Raw genomic sequence first — 14,338 nt, 5'->3', positions numbered from 1 at the left:
CGTGTTGGTTACGTTGGCTGAACTCATGTGAATGGAATTCTCAGAAGCGCATGACCACAGGGCAATATTTACCTGTTTGTCAGTGAAGACTCTGAGGTAGAGAGAAAGCAGTCAAGAGGAAAGAGGATTTAATGGTTCGGTAATTGGGAAGCTCAAGGGTGGTTCTTGCTTCCTGCATGACTGGATCCAGGGGCTCAGAGCATGTCATTAGGGCCCTGGCCCCATCTCTCTGCTCTGTTGATTCCCTTCTCCAGGCAAGATGAGCACCAGTAGTCTTGGTTCTAAATATCCCCAATTTTTTTTTTTTTTAAGATTTTATTTATTTGGGGCCCCTGGGTGGCTTTGTCGTTAAATGTCTGCCTTCCGCTCAGGTCATGGTCCCAGAGTCCGGGGATGCAGCCCCACATCAGGCTCTCTGCTGGGTGGGAAGCCCGCTTCTCCCTCTCCCAGCCCACTGCTTGTGTTCCCTCTCTTGCTGTGTGTCTGTCTGTCAAGTAAATGAAAATCTTTAAAAAAAATAATATTGTATTTAGTTGACAGAGAGAGACACTGAGAGAGGGAACACAAGTAGGGGGAACAGAAGCAGGCTTCCCACCGAGCAGAGAGCCTGACTGGGAGCTCAGTCCCAGGACCCTGGGATCATGACCTGAGCCAAAGGCAGATGCCCAGTGACTGAGCCACCTAGGGGCCCCAAATAAATATCCCCAATTTTGTAACCTCCATGAAGAGAGAAATTGTCTCTCCCAACATCTATCTGGCAATCTCCAGGAAGATGTTGTTTGGCCTTGCCTGGGTCATGTGCCCTCCCTGAATGAATGATGGTAGCCTGCAGAAAGGAGAAGTTTGCTGTATCATCCTGGCTCATATGTCTGTTCCTGGGGTGGGGGTGGGATCAGTAAATGTCATCGTGTTTGACAGCTCCCCAGATCACTTGGAAAAGGAAGGCATCACCCGAAGAAACCAGAATGGGTTTGGGAAATGCTGAGAGATAGGGGGTTCAGCTGGCCTGGCTGCTTGCCCTATGAGCTGAACTCTAGCTTATATTCTTATGCTCCTACCATTTTTCCCGTGTGGACAAGAGCCTCAGAGGAGTCCAGTCACTCTCAGGTTTTATGTCACCAATTAGCAAGCTGCAAAGGGTCTGGAATTTGGAAGGTTTCTCTGGCCTGGAAATATATACTTGATGGGGCTTGCAAGAACGCCAGCCATATTCTTGAAGATCCCTCATAGAATTTGCCAACCCTGGTCAGTGCTCCATAATGGGGAAGAAAATTCTCCTCTACCCCTCAAGATTCTTTTGGCTAATCTAAGAATTAAACTGACATGAGACAAGTCAACAGGAGAAAATAAAATTTAATTAGATATAGTACAAAAGAGGGCTCCCTAAGGATATGAGGCCTATAGGCAGTCAGGCGATTGAGACTGATCTACCATCCAGAGCTAAAGAGGAGCGGGTGGGGGACTTGAAAGGGAAAGAAGACAATTCAAAGAAGATGAAAAAGAATAAATGTCTGGCAAACAAATGTTTTCTGTGCCATCCAGAAACAATGGGCCACAAAAAGGAACAGTAACAGACTTTGCTAGGCTCCTCCCTGTCTGCCACCCCAGTTCATATACTGTAGTTATCTATGTGATAGCTCCTTTCCTGGAACAGGTCCTCCATCTTAATCTTTTAGGCAGTTGGGGGGCAGGCAGAAAGAAAAACTTCTTAAATCTTCTGCTTTTTAAAAATAATCAGCCTAAAATAATTTACATGCCAAAAAGACACATTTTGGAGTTGCAAATTTTGCTCCCCTATACCCACAAGCTGTTGCAACCTCTTTTCCTCCTTCCTTTTAAAAAATTAAGGTATAATTTACATATAGTAAAATTCACCATTTTGGGGTTAGTCTTATGAGCTTTGACTGTAGTCATTCATCACAATCAAAATCTAGAACAGTTCCTTCAGCCACAAAAAAATTCCATGTCCCTTTGTGGTTGACTTTTCCCCCAACCCAGCCTCTGGCAACTGTTGATCTGTTTTCCATCCCTATAGTTTTGCCTTTTCCCAAATGTCATATAAATGGAAACATACAGTGTGTCGCCTTGAGTCTGGCTTCTTTCACTTAGCATAAGGCAATTAAGATTCATCCATGCTTTTCCAAACATCAAGAGTTCATTCCTTTTTATTGCTGAATAACATTTTTGTTGTATGAATGCATCCTCTTTTATTCATTTATGCTTTATTAGAGGGGTATCTGGGTTTCTAGTTTTTGGCAATTGTGAACAAAACGGCTATACGCAGATTCTCATTTCTCTTGGGTAAAAAGCTAGGTGTGTGTTTTCTGGGTTGTATGGTAAATGTTTAAGTTTATACAAAACTGCCTAACTGATTTTCTGAAAAGGCTGTGTCATTTTGCATTCCTACCAGCAATGTACAAGCATTCTGTTGCTTTGCATTCTCGTTGGAGCTTGGGTTTTTAGTTTTCACCGTTCTAATTGAGGTGTAGTGGATCTCACTGTGGTTTAAATTTGCATGTCCCTGATGACTAAGAATGTTGAACCTTTTGTCTGTGCTTTTTTTGCCATCCATATATTGGCTTTGGGGAAGTGTCTGTTCAAATACTATACCCATTTTTAAAAGTTAAATGGGTTTTTTATTAGTGAGTTTTGTGAGTTCTCTGTATATTCTGGATTCCTTTATCAGATATACATTTTGCAAACAGTCTCTCCGAGTTTGTGGCTTATCTTTTCATTCAATTTTTTTTTTTTAAGATTTTATTTATTTATTTGACAGACAGAGATCACAAGTAGGCAGAGAGGCAGGCAGAGAGAGAGGAAGGGAAGCAGTCTCCCTGAGGAGCAGAGCCTGATGCAGGGCTCAATCCCAGGACCCTGGGATCATGACCTGAGCCGAAGGCAGAGACTTTAACCCACTGAGCTACCCAGGCGCCCCTCATTCTTTTAAAACAGTATCTTTAGAATAAAAGAAATGCTTAATTTTGATGAAACCCAGGTTTTTAATTTTTTCCTTTTAAGGGTTGCACTTTTCACATCATATCTCCGAAATCTCAGAGTAACGCAAAGCTGCAATATTTCCTCCTAGAAGTTTTATATTTATGTCTATGTCTATTATCTTTTCGAGCCCATTTTTTATAGAGTACCAAGTGTGGATCAAGGCTCATTTTTTTGCATATGGATATCTAATTGTTCCAGTGTTATTCCTTGCAAAGCCTACACTTTTTCCATTGAATTCCCTTTGCATCTTTGTCAAAAATCAATTGACCATATGAATGTGGATCCCCTCCTAGATTCTCTTCTAGTCTACCAATCTAAATGGGTCTCCTTCTTCTTCTTCTTCTTCTTTGTTTTTGTTTGTTTGTTTGTTTGTTTGGGGGCCTCCTTCTTCTGATACCACACTGTCTTAACTAATTATAGCTTATGATAAAAATTGGAAATCGGGGGCGCCTGGGTGGCTCAGCAGGTTGGAGCCTCTGCCTTCAGCTCAGGTCGTGATCCCAGAGTCCTGGGATCAAGCCCCGAATCAAGCCCCGCATTGGGCTCTCTGCTCAGCAGGAAGCCTGCGTCCTCCTCTCCCTCTCTGCCTGCCCCTCTGCCTACTTGTGATCTCTGTCTATCAATAAAAATAAATAAAATCTTTTTTAAAAAATTGGAAAGCGGGTACCATGGACTCTCCAGCATTGTTCTTGTTCAAAATTGTTTTATCTATTCTGGTTCTTTTGCTTTTTCCCATAAATCTTAGAATCCACCTGCAGATTCCACCTTTGACTGCAGAACCCATAGGCTTACAGGTGTTGCCTGATCAGAAGCCACACCACTATTCCTGGTTTATCAAGTGGTGGGTCTAGTGTAAGGGAGACTGCTAGAACAAGACTCTGGGACCTGATGCCTCGCACTCAAATCCTGGCTCCCAGTCTCGCTAGAACTTGGGAAAGTTACCTGACTTCCATGTGCCTCAATTTCCTGTTCTGTGAGGTGAAGGAAATGATAATATCTATTTCATGGTTGTGGGGACAGCAATAGTATGTGGAAACAGAAGAGTACCTGGCACATAGGAAGCCCTTGATAAATGTTCACTATTAATTGTATTAGCTTTATGTACCTCAATCTTCCCCCTTCTTTCTACGCTCACGCTAACATTCCACAACTGCTGAACTGTGGAATTTTTTCCCAGGACAATGTCTCAGGTTTTTAAGCTATTTATTTATTTATTAAAGACTGTATTTATTTATTTGACACAGAGAGAGACAGTGAGAGAGAGAACACAAGGAGAGGAAGTGGGAGAGGGAGAAGCAGGCATCCTGCTGAGCAGGGAGCCTGATGTGGGGCTCTATCCCAGGACCCCTGGGATCATGACCTGAGCCAAACGCAGACCCTTAAAGACTGCGCCACCCAGGCGCTCTAGTTTTTAAGCTGTTTAATGGCCAGCTTATCACATGGCTGTGGTCCTCCTGGAAGTTCAGTGTATAGCTCCTCTTTGCTATTTCACCTGAGACGAGCTCCCTCTTATGACATTTTGTAGAAAAGAGGCTTTGCGAGCCATATGATTTGGCTGGTAGTAAAAGGCCAAGCTGAGCTCTGCCTACTGTGTCCCACACCACGAGGCTGAAGGCTGAGCCACAGTCACAGACCCCTTACAACAAGCAAGCAAGGCCTGTGCCTCTTCTGTGTCCATCCTTTCTCCATCAGCCTGGCATATCTATCTGAATCCAACAGGGGCTCCTCAACAGTGGGACCTGCTTCCCTCATTGGACCAGGAGTTGTGTGCAAAGAAAGTCCAGGGATCCCCCAGAAGGGTTATTCAGGCCTTTCCCACTGGAATGGGAAAGCTAAAATCTAGGGGGCTACATCTACTCCAAGGCTAAACACTTTTCCCCCAAATATTTTAATAATTTTTACAATCATAGTTCTAAAATGGATTGCTTTTTAACTGCATTCTTTCAAAGAACTCAACCGTGGGGCGCATGGCTGGCTCAATCAGAAGAGCATGAAGCTCTTGATCTTGGGGTTGTGAGTTTGAATCCCATGTTAAGTATACAGATTACTTAAATAAAAAAGAAGAAGGAGGGATGCCTGGGTGGCTCAGTTGGTTGGACAACTGCCTTCGGCTCAGGTCATGATCCCAGAGTCCTGGGATCAAGTCCCACATCGGGCTCCCAGCTCCATGGGGAGTCTGCTTCTCCCTCTGACCTTCTCCTCATTCTCTTTCTCAAATAAATAAATAAAATCTTTAAAAAAAATTTTTAAAAGAAGAAGGAGAAGAAGAACTAAACCCTCCCTTGATAATTCAAAGCTACAATCATGTGCACCAGTGGCTATACAGTGACATCATGACTGAGGCCATTTAAGGCACATGGGCTGTTCCCACCTTGCTCAGATGTCTCATGTAGCTTCCTACAGATCAAGTGCATGGGCTTCCTCCTCTGCCAATGCTTACCTGTTTTGGGGCCTGTCCCTTTGGCTTTCTAAACTGAGAAATCATCTTGAACACTATCAATATCCTATTATTAAAGGCAATAATGAGAAATAGAAAAGCAGCACCCGAGAGCCAGGAGCTGGCCTGGCCCCCAGAGCTAGGCTGTGGTGTTCTGTTGTTGAGCACAAATGCTCTCACAGATCATCAACATCAGATAAGACTGCTTTGTAAGCTGAGTCAGAGCATGACCACAAACAAGACCGTTCATCCCTTTGTCATGTCAGAACACAGACCAAACATCATTGGCCAAACCGCAAAAATGACCAAACATCTGATTTGTCTAATACAGGTGGTTGCTGCTCTTTGACCAGTGAGAGCTTTTGTCTCCATTCCTTTCCTCCTGTCTTCTAGATCAGAGACATGAAGATTCCCAATGATAGAAGTTACCTCCACTTTCTGACACTGTCTCATTCAGAGCAAAGCCCCACTTCTTCGAATACTCCTTACAATCACCCACATGAGCCCCAATCCTTAAGTCCTTAATAAGTCCTCAGGATACAGTTCTGAATATTGAGAGATACAGTGCCTTAGTTCAAAGAGGATACCAGTGGGATTACAGGAACATCAGCAGGGCCATTGGGAACCTTTCTGTGTCCTCAAGTCTCAAACATTTCTAGAAACCTATGGGTGAAGAGTAATCTGTGAATCTTTAAATATATATAATGTTTAAATTTTTATTTGTTTGAGTGAGAGAGAAAGAGAACAAGCTGTAGGGAGGGGCAGAGGGAGAGAGAGAAGGAAAAGCAGACTCCTCACTGACCAGGAAGCCCATCGCGGGGCTGATCCCAGCACCCTGGGACCACGACCTGAGCTGAAGGCAGTTGCTTAACCAACAAAGCCACTCATGCATCCCTCTTTTATATATTTTGAATCAACGCAAAATCCATTTGGGAACACGCTATCTCCCTCTTACCTGCCCATCCCTGCCCTGGCTCCAGATTATCTGTCCAGAGAGAGGGGATGCAGTCCGTTTTTTTGCATTAAGGAGAAGAAAAAAATTTAACTGCTCAAAAAATTATTGGGAGAACAATGTCTGCCAACAGAGATTGCTTCCATTATGGAGCCCAAAATAGAGTGAACAGATAAAGCTGTTGAGACGTCTATGGGTTTAGTTTCAGCAAGTATTCCCCACCATGTAGAAGACATAAAAATGATCTTTGCAATGAGCAAGTAGTGTTTTATTTCCATTGGGGAAGTATTTCTCATTTAACTCATTTCATTTCCTTTATGAAACAGGAAGCAAACATCTCACTGTTCGGAAGGTGAAGGCATATAAAATCAGATCTGAGTGTCAGTGTGAGGCTATTCAGTCTGTTATAGTTAAAAGTTTGAAATTTTGGCCAATTTTTTTTTCTTAAAGGTTTTATTTATTCGAGAGGGAGAGAGCATGACTGGGAGTAGGCGCAGATGGACAAGCAGACTCCCTGCTGAGTGCAAGGCTTGGTCCCAGGACCCTGAGATCATGCCCTGAGCCAGTCTAGATGCTTCACCGCTTAACTGACTGAGCCACCCAGTCGTCCCCTGGCAAATGTTCTAAATGTAAGAAAAGAGAACTACAGTGCAGAAGACATGCTTCAGTTCAGTCTTCTGTGCCCCGGGTCATTTCATAAAGACTTTAGGAACCTTTATACAGACAGGAAGTTTGCATTTCATCCCAGGGAGAGAGCAGTCTGGACCCCAGCCATGGGGGTACTGCTCCCTACCCTGCTTCTCTCACTTTCTCAGAAATTCGGTGGCTCAAGAAGAAGCCCCAGTCTGGAAGCCCATAGTAATTTTCCATCCTCCTGCAGGCTGTATTCCTAGCTGCCCTACTCTACGTTGCCCCGTGTCTGCTGACAAGGAGGAGGAAATCATTATTTTCTCCTAAATGGCAGTGGGTGTTTTTTTTTTTTCTTTCTTTCTTTTTTCGTTCCTTATTGAGCTATCATTAAGTCCTGGGATTCTCTAGGGGAGTCACTTTAATCTCTTTGGGGGTGTCTCACCATCCCCTGAAGGTGATTCGAGTACATCCAGGCAATATTTCACTACTGAATCCTGGAATGAGCTGTTAGAAAAACTCATTTACTGTCTGACTTGAATGGCCCTGGCTCTCAGCTGACAGGCACAACCTCTTCCCCTCCTGCTGCTTCCTCAGCAGCCACATCCCACCCACACCACCACCACCACCTCACCCCACCAACCCCCCCACCCTGCTTCTGCCCTCCACTAACTCCCTCCTAATCCCTGCCACTGTCTTATCTTCTCAGTTTACTGCCTAAGGCTCCAGAAGACCACAGTGGGAGCGTGAGACCTCATTTCTGGCATTTCTGCCATTAATGACACAAGGAAACCTTCAAGAATCAAAGTCAGGGCGGGTGCCTGGGTGGCTCAGTTGGTTAAGTGGCTGTCTTCTGCTCCAGTCATGATCAGAGGGTCCTAGGATTGAGCCCAGCATCCGGCTCCCTGCTCAGTGGGGGACCTGCTTCTCCCTCTCCCTCTGTTGCTCTGCCTACTTGTATTCTCTCACTTTCTGTCAAATAAATAAATAAATAAATAAATAAATAGAATCCAAGTCATGGCGGTGGGATCATAGGGAAGGAGAGACTTTGCTTCCTCTAGGTTCTCTGCTGGGGCTCTGTAACCCAAGGCAGATTAACAAGAGAAAAAGCCTATAAATTAATTTGTTGTAAACTTTACATGACAGAAGAGCCCTCAGAAGGAAATGAAGGCCTGAAGAAGCTCTCAAACCAGAGCCACTTTATGCCAGGTTTGACAAGAGTGGAAAGTCATGGCAGTGGGTAGTCAGCTGGGCGATAGCTAGCAACACCTGTTTGTTCAGATTCCTCCTGGCTGTCCCTCCATCTTTGGAGACAGGAATGTTCCTTGCCTCCTGGTAGAGGGAGGACACCTCTCACAGGAGGGTTTTCTGTGAGGGGAAGATCAGGCAGTCCTTCCTTCTTGTGATTGTGTTTTCTCAAGTTCCCTCAGCTTAAAATATTCAGTAGGCCAAGGTACCATAAGCAGAATTGTTAAAAACACAGGAATTCCACTAGCAGCAGGACCCTGATTGTCTTTAGGACCTTTGCATCTGTGAAATGTGAATAATCAGAGGCTAGATTGGCTTGCAGTCTTTGAAGGGCCATTGATTGGAGAGAGTGATGGAGAGCCAGGATATTTCCAGAAGATGCAGAAGGATTATGAATTTTTGCCCTAGAGATTCCCAGAGTTTAACTGTATACTCCTAAAAATAATGATCAGTATAGTCTGTTTCTCCAGAGCAATCTGATACAGTCTCTGCTTCATAGATGTAACCCAGTCAAAGCTCACAGGTCATGAAAGCTGGAAGGCACCTCAAGGACTATTCAACTCAAGAGTTCTCCACTGTGGTTGCTCTTAACAGTCATTTACTGAGCTTTTTAAAAAGTACACTACCTGAACCCATCCCCAGAGCAGTTATATCAGACTCTCTGGTGACAAATCCAGAGGCTGCTTGCCTTAAAACTCCCCAGATGACTTCAGTGTCCAGCCAGACTCAAGCATCAATTATGTGGATCAAGGATAAGACGACCTGGAGAGATGACGTGAGTCAAACCAAAGTCTTGTGAGAAGGGGATCATATGACTGGTAGCAGCCAAAGGAAGGCGAAAATCGCACAAGGACTAGGAGGGTGGAGAGCTGTAGGACAGCATCATCACCATCACTCAAATGGCCAACAAGTTTTGACTATGTGCCATGTGGTAAGCTCTCAAGTAAGCACACATAAGTGAGGTTCTCACTGCACTCAAGAAGCAAACTCTTTGCTGGTGGGCTTGATCCCACACCAATAACTGAAGGAAGAGGAAAGTGGGCCTTCTGTTCAAAGATGTTCATTGCAGTATTATTTATAATAGTAAAAAAATAGCAGTACCCGGTCATAGGAGAATTCTTAAGTAAACACTAGGTTATATCTACCTGATGCAATATTTTGAAGCCATTGACCTTGTTAAAAGGTAAACTGAGGGATGCCTGGGTGACTCTGTGAGTTAAGTATCTGCCTTCATCTCAGGTAATAATGATGAGGGAGCACGAAGCTGGCTGAAGACAAAGCAAAGCTGGCGCCTTGCACCCCCCTCTCCATCCGCTCCCCCTCTGTCATATGTATAGCATCCCTCAGGCAGCCCTGACTGCCATGAACAATAAGCAAATAGTTAACTTGCAGAGCTCACAATCCTGCTAGACAGGAGTCTCCCTTGGCTTACAAATGTCCTAAATCTCACTAACAAAGAAGATTGATAGCAGGATTGTGACACCCCACCAAAAAGTCTCCCAACTGTCTTAATGTTAATGGCTGGTCTAAAGACAACATTGATCAAGCTGCAAGGGCAAGGCCTCAGGTAGGCCTCAGACATTCTGGCACCTTGTAGGCCCTCTTTAGCATATGAAAACTCCACTGAAACCTCCCTTCCCCTTCCCTTCCCCCAACCGCAGGGTACATAACCTGCCATCCCTCACAACTCGGGGCAGCAGCTCTTCCTGCCCACGGGTCCTGTCCCCGTGCTTTAATAAACCACCATTTTGCACCAAAGATGTCTCAAGAATTCTTTCTTGGTCATCGGCTCCGGACCTCAGCCCATCGAACCTCACCTAGGTTCTAGAACTTCATCAATAATACCAGGGTCCTGAGATTGAGCCCTGCTCAGTGGGGATCCTGCTTCTCCCTCTCCTACTGCTTCCCTCTCCCCTCTCGTGTTCTCCCTCACACTCTCTCAAGTAATTAAAAAATCTTTTTAAAAAAGATAAACTGAGGCATATTTAAATTTTTTAAGAGTTTATTTGAGCAAAAATTATTCGGAATTTGGAAGCTCCAAACTGGAAGTTGTTTGGAGACCCCATGGATGAGAACTCAGGGAGACCCCTTATGGAGAAAAGGCAGAAGGAAAGTAAGGAGACTATTGATTGGCTGTAGCTTAAAGCCTAGTGGACTGGGCTGTTTGTGATTGTCCTTAGGTTACAACATTGTAACCTTGAGGCCTTTGCAGACTTCGATTTGAGTTTTCTCATATAAGCCCTTTGTGAACAAAAGAGGGTGACACTGTAGGGGCTATGATCATAGGTTACATGCATAAGTAAAAGGCTACAAGAAAACATGACCAATGTTAACAGGTGTTGGGAACTGGGTACCTCCGTTGTTGAGAATGGCTGCTCCTCTTTTTTACTTCTTTTTTCCTTTTCTCTTTCAGTCATTTTAAAACTTGACAGGCCAGGGAGTTGGAACTCACTTGATGAAGGATGAGGGCCATTCCTTGCTTCTGTTATCTTCAGAGTGCCTTGCACTTTATGTCTCATCAGATAACGAAAGACCTCCAGAGCTGTCCCCAGGGTTAACTGGAGAGTCCGAGAGAGAGAACCCAGGTCTCCTGTATGTCAGTCTGAATCTGGGTGGGTCTGCACAGTCTGAACATGGGAGCAGGCCAGAGGGGAGATGGGAGGCTACATGATGGGTGTGCCCACTCAGGGGTACGAAGGTATTGAACCCGTCCCCAGAGACCCAGGGCTGGATCCCTACCCTCCTCCCCTTCCCACACAGGAATGGAGACCCCTGAGCCACTCGGCTTACAACATGGTGAGACAGGGGAAGGGCCTGTGGGACACCTGCTCCTTGAAATGACCATCAAAATGGTCAAAGTTAGGGCGCCTGGGTGGCTCAGTGGGTTAAGCCGCTGCCTTCGGCTCAGGTCATGATCTCAGGGTCCTGGGATCGAGTCCCGCATCGGGCTCTCTGCTCAGCAGGGAGCCTGCTTCCCTTCCTCTCTCTCTGCCTGCCTCTCTACCTACTTGTGATCTCTCTCTGTCAAATAAATAAATAAAATCTTAAAAAAAAAATGGTCAAAGTTAAGTTTGTTCTCAACATGACAAGGCAGAACACTACCAATCACAAATAGCCAACTAGGCTTTAAGCTATAGCCAATCAATAGTTTCCTAAGACTGTGGTCTTAGGAGCATCTTGGAGGAAGAAGGGCCAAGGCTGGTTTAAAGTGGCTATTTCAGTGCAGCGACTTGCTTAGCTTAGAACTGGGTAAGAGAGTCACGTTAAAGGATTTAGGATGGATGCACACAGCAAGGCAAGGGTTTGAAGGCAAAGATTTTGAAAAGTCTTGGGAAATAAACAGTCTCTTGTTGTTCCCTGTTGAAGAATCGTACAGTTTGATGTTCATTTTATTTTTTTAAGATCTTATTTATTTATTTGACAGACAGAGATCACAAGTAGGCAGAGAGAGGGGGAAATAGGCTCCCCACTGAGCTTCCCGCTGAGCGGAGAGCCTGATGCCAGGCTGGATCCCAGAACCCTGGGATCATGACCTGAGCCTAAGGCAGAGGCTTTAACCCACTGAGCCACCTAGGCGCTCCTGAGGTTCATTTAAATCAGAAGTTTCTTAACCTTGGCGCTTTTGACGTTTGGGGCTAAATAATTCCCTGTGGTTGTCCTGTGCATCGTAGGATATTAACAGAATCTCTGACCAGTACCCACTAGATGCCAGGAGCCCCTCCCTCTGCAACAGTGAAAACCAAAAATGTTTCCAGGGTTGCAGGCAGGGAGAGAGGGACTTAAATTTAAATGATCTTTCCAGGAAGTTCCTGGAATGAACAACAAAATTATTTGCAACTTTTACCGTCTTTGGCAAGAGTTTCCTATAATAGTAAAGTCAGTTAATAAAGACAGTGGATGAATAAAGTTATGTTCACGTGGATTGTAAGCCTGGTGGGTGTTGATGGTCTCAGTTCGGACCCTGGGGGTCCAGTTCAGACTCCTGCTCCTGACTCTCCCCTCCGGCTGTCTTTGGTCTCTTGCAAGTCTCCCCTTCTGGTCAGCTTTTAGCTAGAAGACACTGTATCTCTACAGTCAGGAACCAATAGCTTCTGAGAAATGAGAACATGCTGCCGTGTTTTGAACCCTTAGCTGAAACGACAGACTTCACATTACTCTGTGAGTCAGTATCATTGCCCATTTTATACACAAGGAAACAGGCTCAGAGAAGTGAAGAGCATTGCTCCTGTCACTCGGTGAATAGTGAGGCTGGAATCTGAATGCAAGGGTCTGACTCCAAATGAGGTAGCCAAATTCTGCTAACCTATTGTGTTAGCTCTCACTCAAGAAGTGTCGTCTATTTGAAATTCAAATTTAATTAGGCGTTCTGTATTTCACCTGGTGACCCTACTTCACTGAGCACCCCTTCTCTGGCCCCACGGGCGCAAGGCAAGGGGTCTGGGGTGCTGGCACGGAATCGACGGATGGGGGCCAGGCCTGGGAGCGCAGGGAGAGGCGGCTGCGGAGGAGGTCGGGGTAAATCCCGCGCAGGATCCCTGGTTTGAGCGACTGGCGAAGAGTGACCCCTGGTGGCCGCGCGCCTCCCTGCAGCCCCAGCAGCCCGGACGCGGCGGTGGGGCCCGGGCCTTTAGCGGCGGACATCTGTTCTGGGTTCTGACCTCTACCGAGAGCCGAACGCACCCGGCGACAGTGGGCAAGCGTGGCGGGCCAGCCTCAGAGCACCGGCGAGCTTTCTGAATCCATTCGGCTGGACTGCATGTCCGCTCCCCGCTCTGGGTCGGCCGCTCTATCGCCCCCAGGCGGCTGGCTTGCAAAGAGCCAATCCTCAAACTCCTGCATCTTCCAGGGCCCAAAGGAGAACTGCTGAAATTCTTGCCCCTTCTCCATGCTGCCCACCGGTCCCCTGACGCCCCTGCCCACTCCAACATGCAGGAGTCGAATCCTAACCGAGGGCAGCACCCGAGCTGAAAACCAGTTTCGGGGAGTCCATTTCCAGGGCGAAGCTCCGAAGTTACCTTTTTTAGTGTATGTGCTTGTGTTCAGAGGGTCCATATGCCCTCCCCTGGAGACGCATTTCTCCCCCAGATTTTCACTGTGTCTTGCTCGGTGGCAGGATGTTCTGCCAGGTCACAAGTTCTGAAGGTCACAAACACGGGCCAGGTAGGGCCCCCCTTCCTCAGGGATGCTGAGGTGGCAGTCCTGGACAAAAAACAGCCCCCCAGCACCCAGAGTGGCTTCCACCCCGGCCCCAAGGAAGTCCACCAGAATACCTTGGGGTGGTGGTGAGGACATCTTCCAAGGAGCACCCTGCTGACTGGACCCAGCCGACTTGTCCTACTTGTGTGTGTGTGTGTGTGTGTGTGTGTGTGGCCCTACAGGTGTCACAGGCAGGGCACATTTGGATCTCTGCGTGCAGCCCAGGGTCCTAGAGAACTTCAGAGAGGCGCTGCTCCAGTGCCTGTTAGGCTCATTCTCCTTCCTTCCATTTGTATTCTCCACCCACCTCCTCCCTACTCAGAGGCCCGCAGGCTAACTGCTTCACCAAGGCTCCCTTGCCCACCAAGGCTCCCTTGCCCTCCGGCTTCAGATTTTTGTCAGTCAGGGGGGGAGGGTCACTAGCAAGAGATGGGGGGAGGGAGTTGCCTCCCACCCTCCCCACTGCTGGAGGGTTAGCTGTGGCTGTGTTTCTTTACCTGAGGCCACAGCTGTGGAGGCTCTTTCCTACAGCTGCAGTTTCAGTTCTGGGAAGGGCTCTTTTCCTTGCCCTTTTAGGCCTAAGGGTAGTGGCTTTAGGGAAAACCTTTCTTAGGTTAAGTGGGGGGGGGCTGCAAATTAAACTAACAAAAGACAGATTAACAGGAGAAAAGACACACCATTTGTATTAATATTTGCATGCATGGGTGTTCCCAGAAAAGAAGTAAAATTCAGAAAAGTGTTTGCGTCCCAGGCTTCAATACCATTTTAACAAAGGAAAGAGGGTTTGGGCTTGAAGGGATGAGTAGGGTAGTGATGTAGAAATACGTGGGGGAAGCTACTAGAAGATACCAGTTATTTCAGTAAGTTTTGTGTATGCAGAT

This window comes from Mustela nivalis, assembly GCF_964662115.1.
Source record: "Mustela nivalis genome assembly, chromosome: 8".
NCBI lineage: Eukaryota > Metazoa > Chordata > Mammalia > Carnivora > Mustelidae > Mustela > Mustela nivalis.
The sequence above is the reverse complement of the archived record's forward strand: the minus strand, read 5'-3'. Positions refer to the sequence as shown.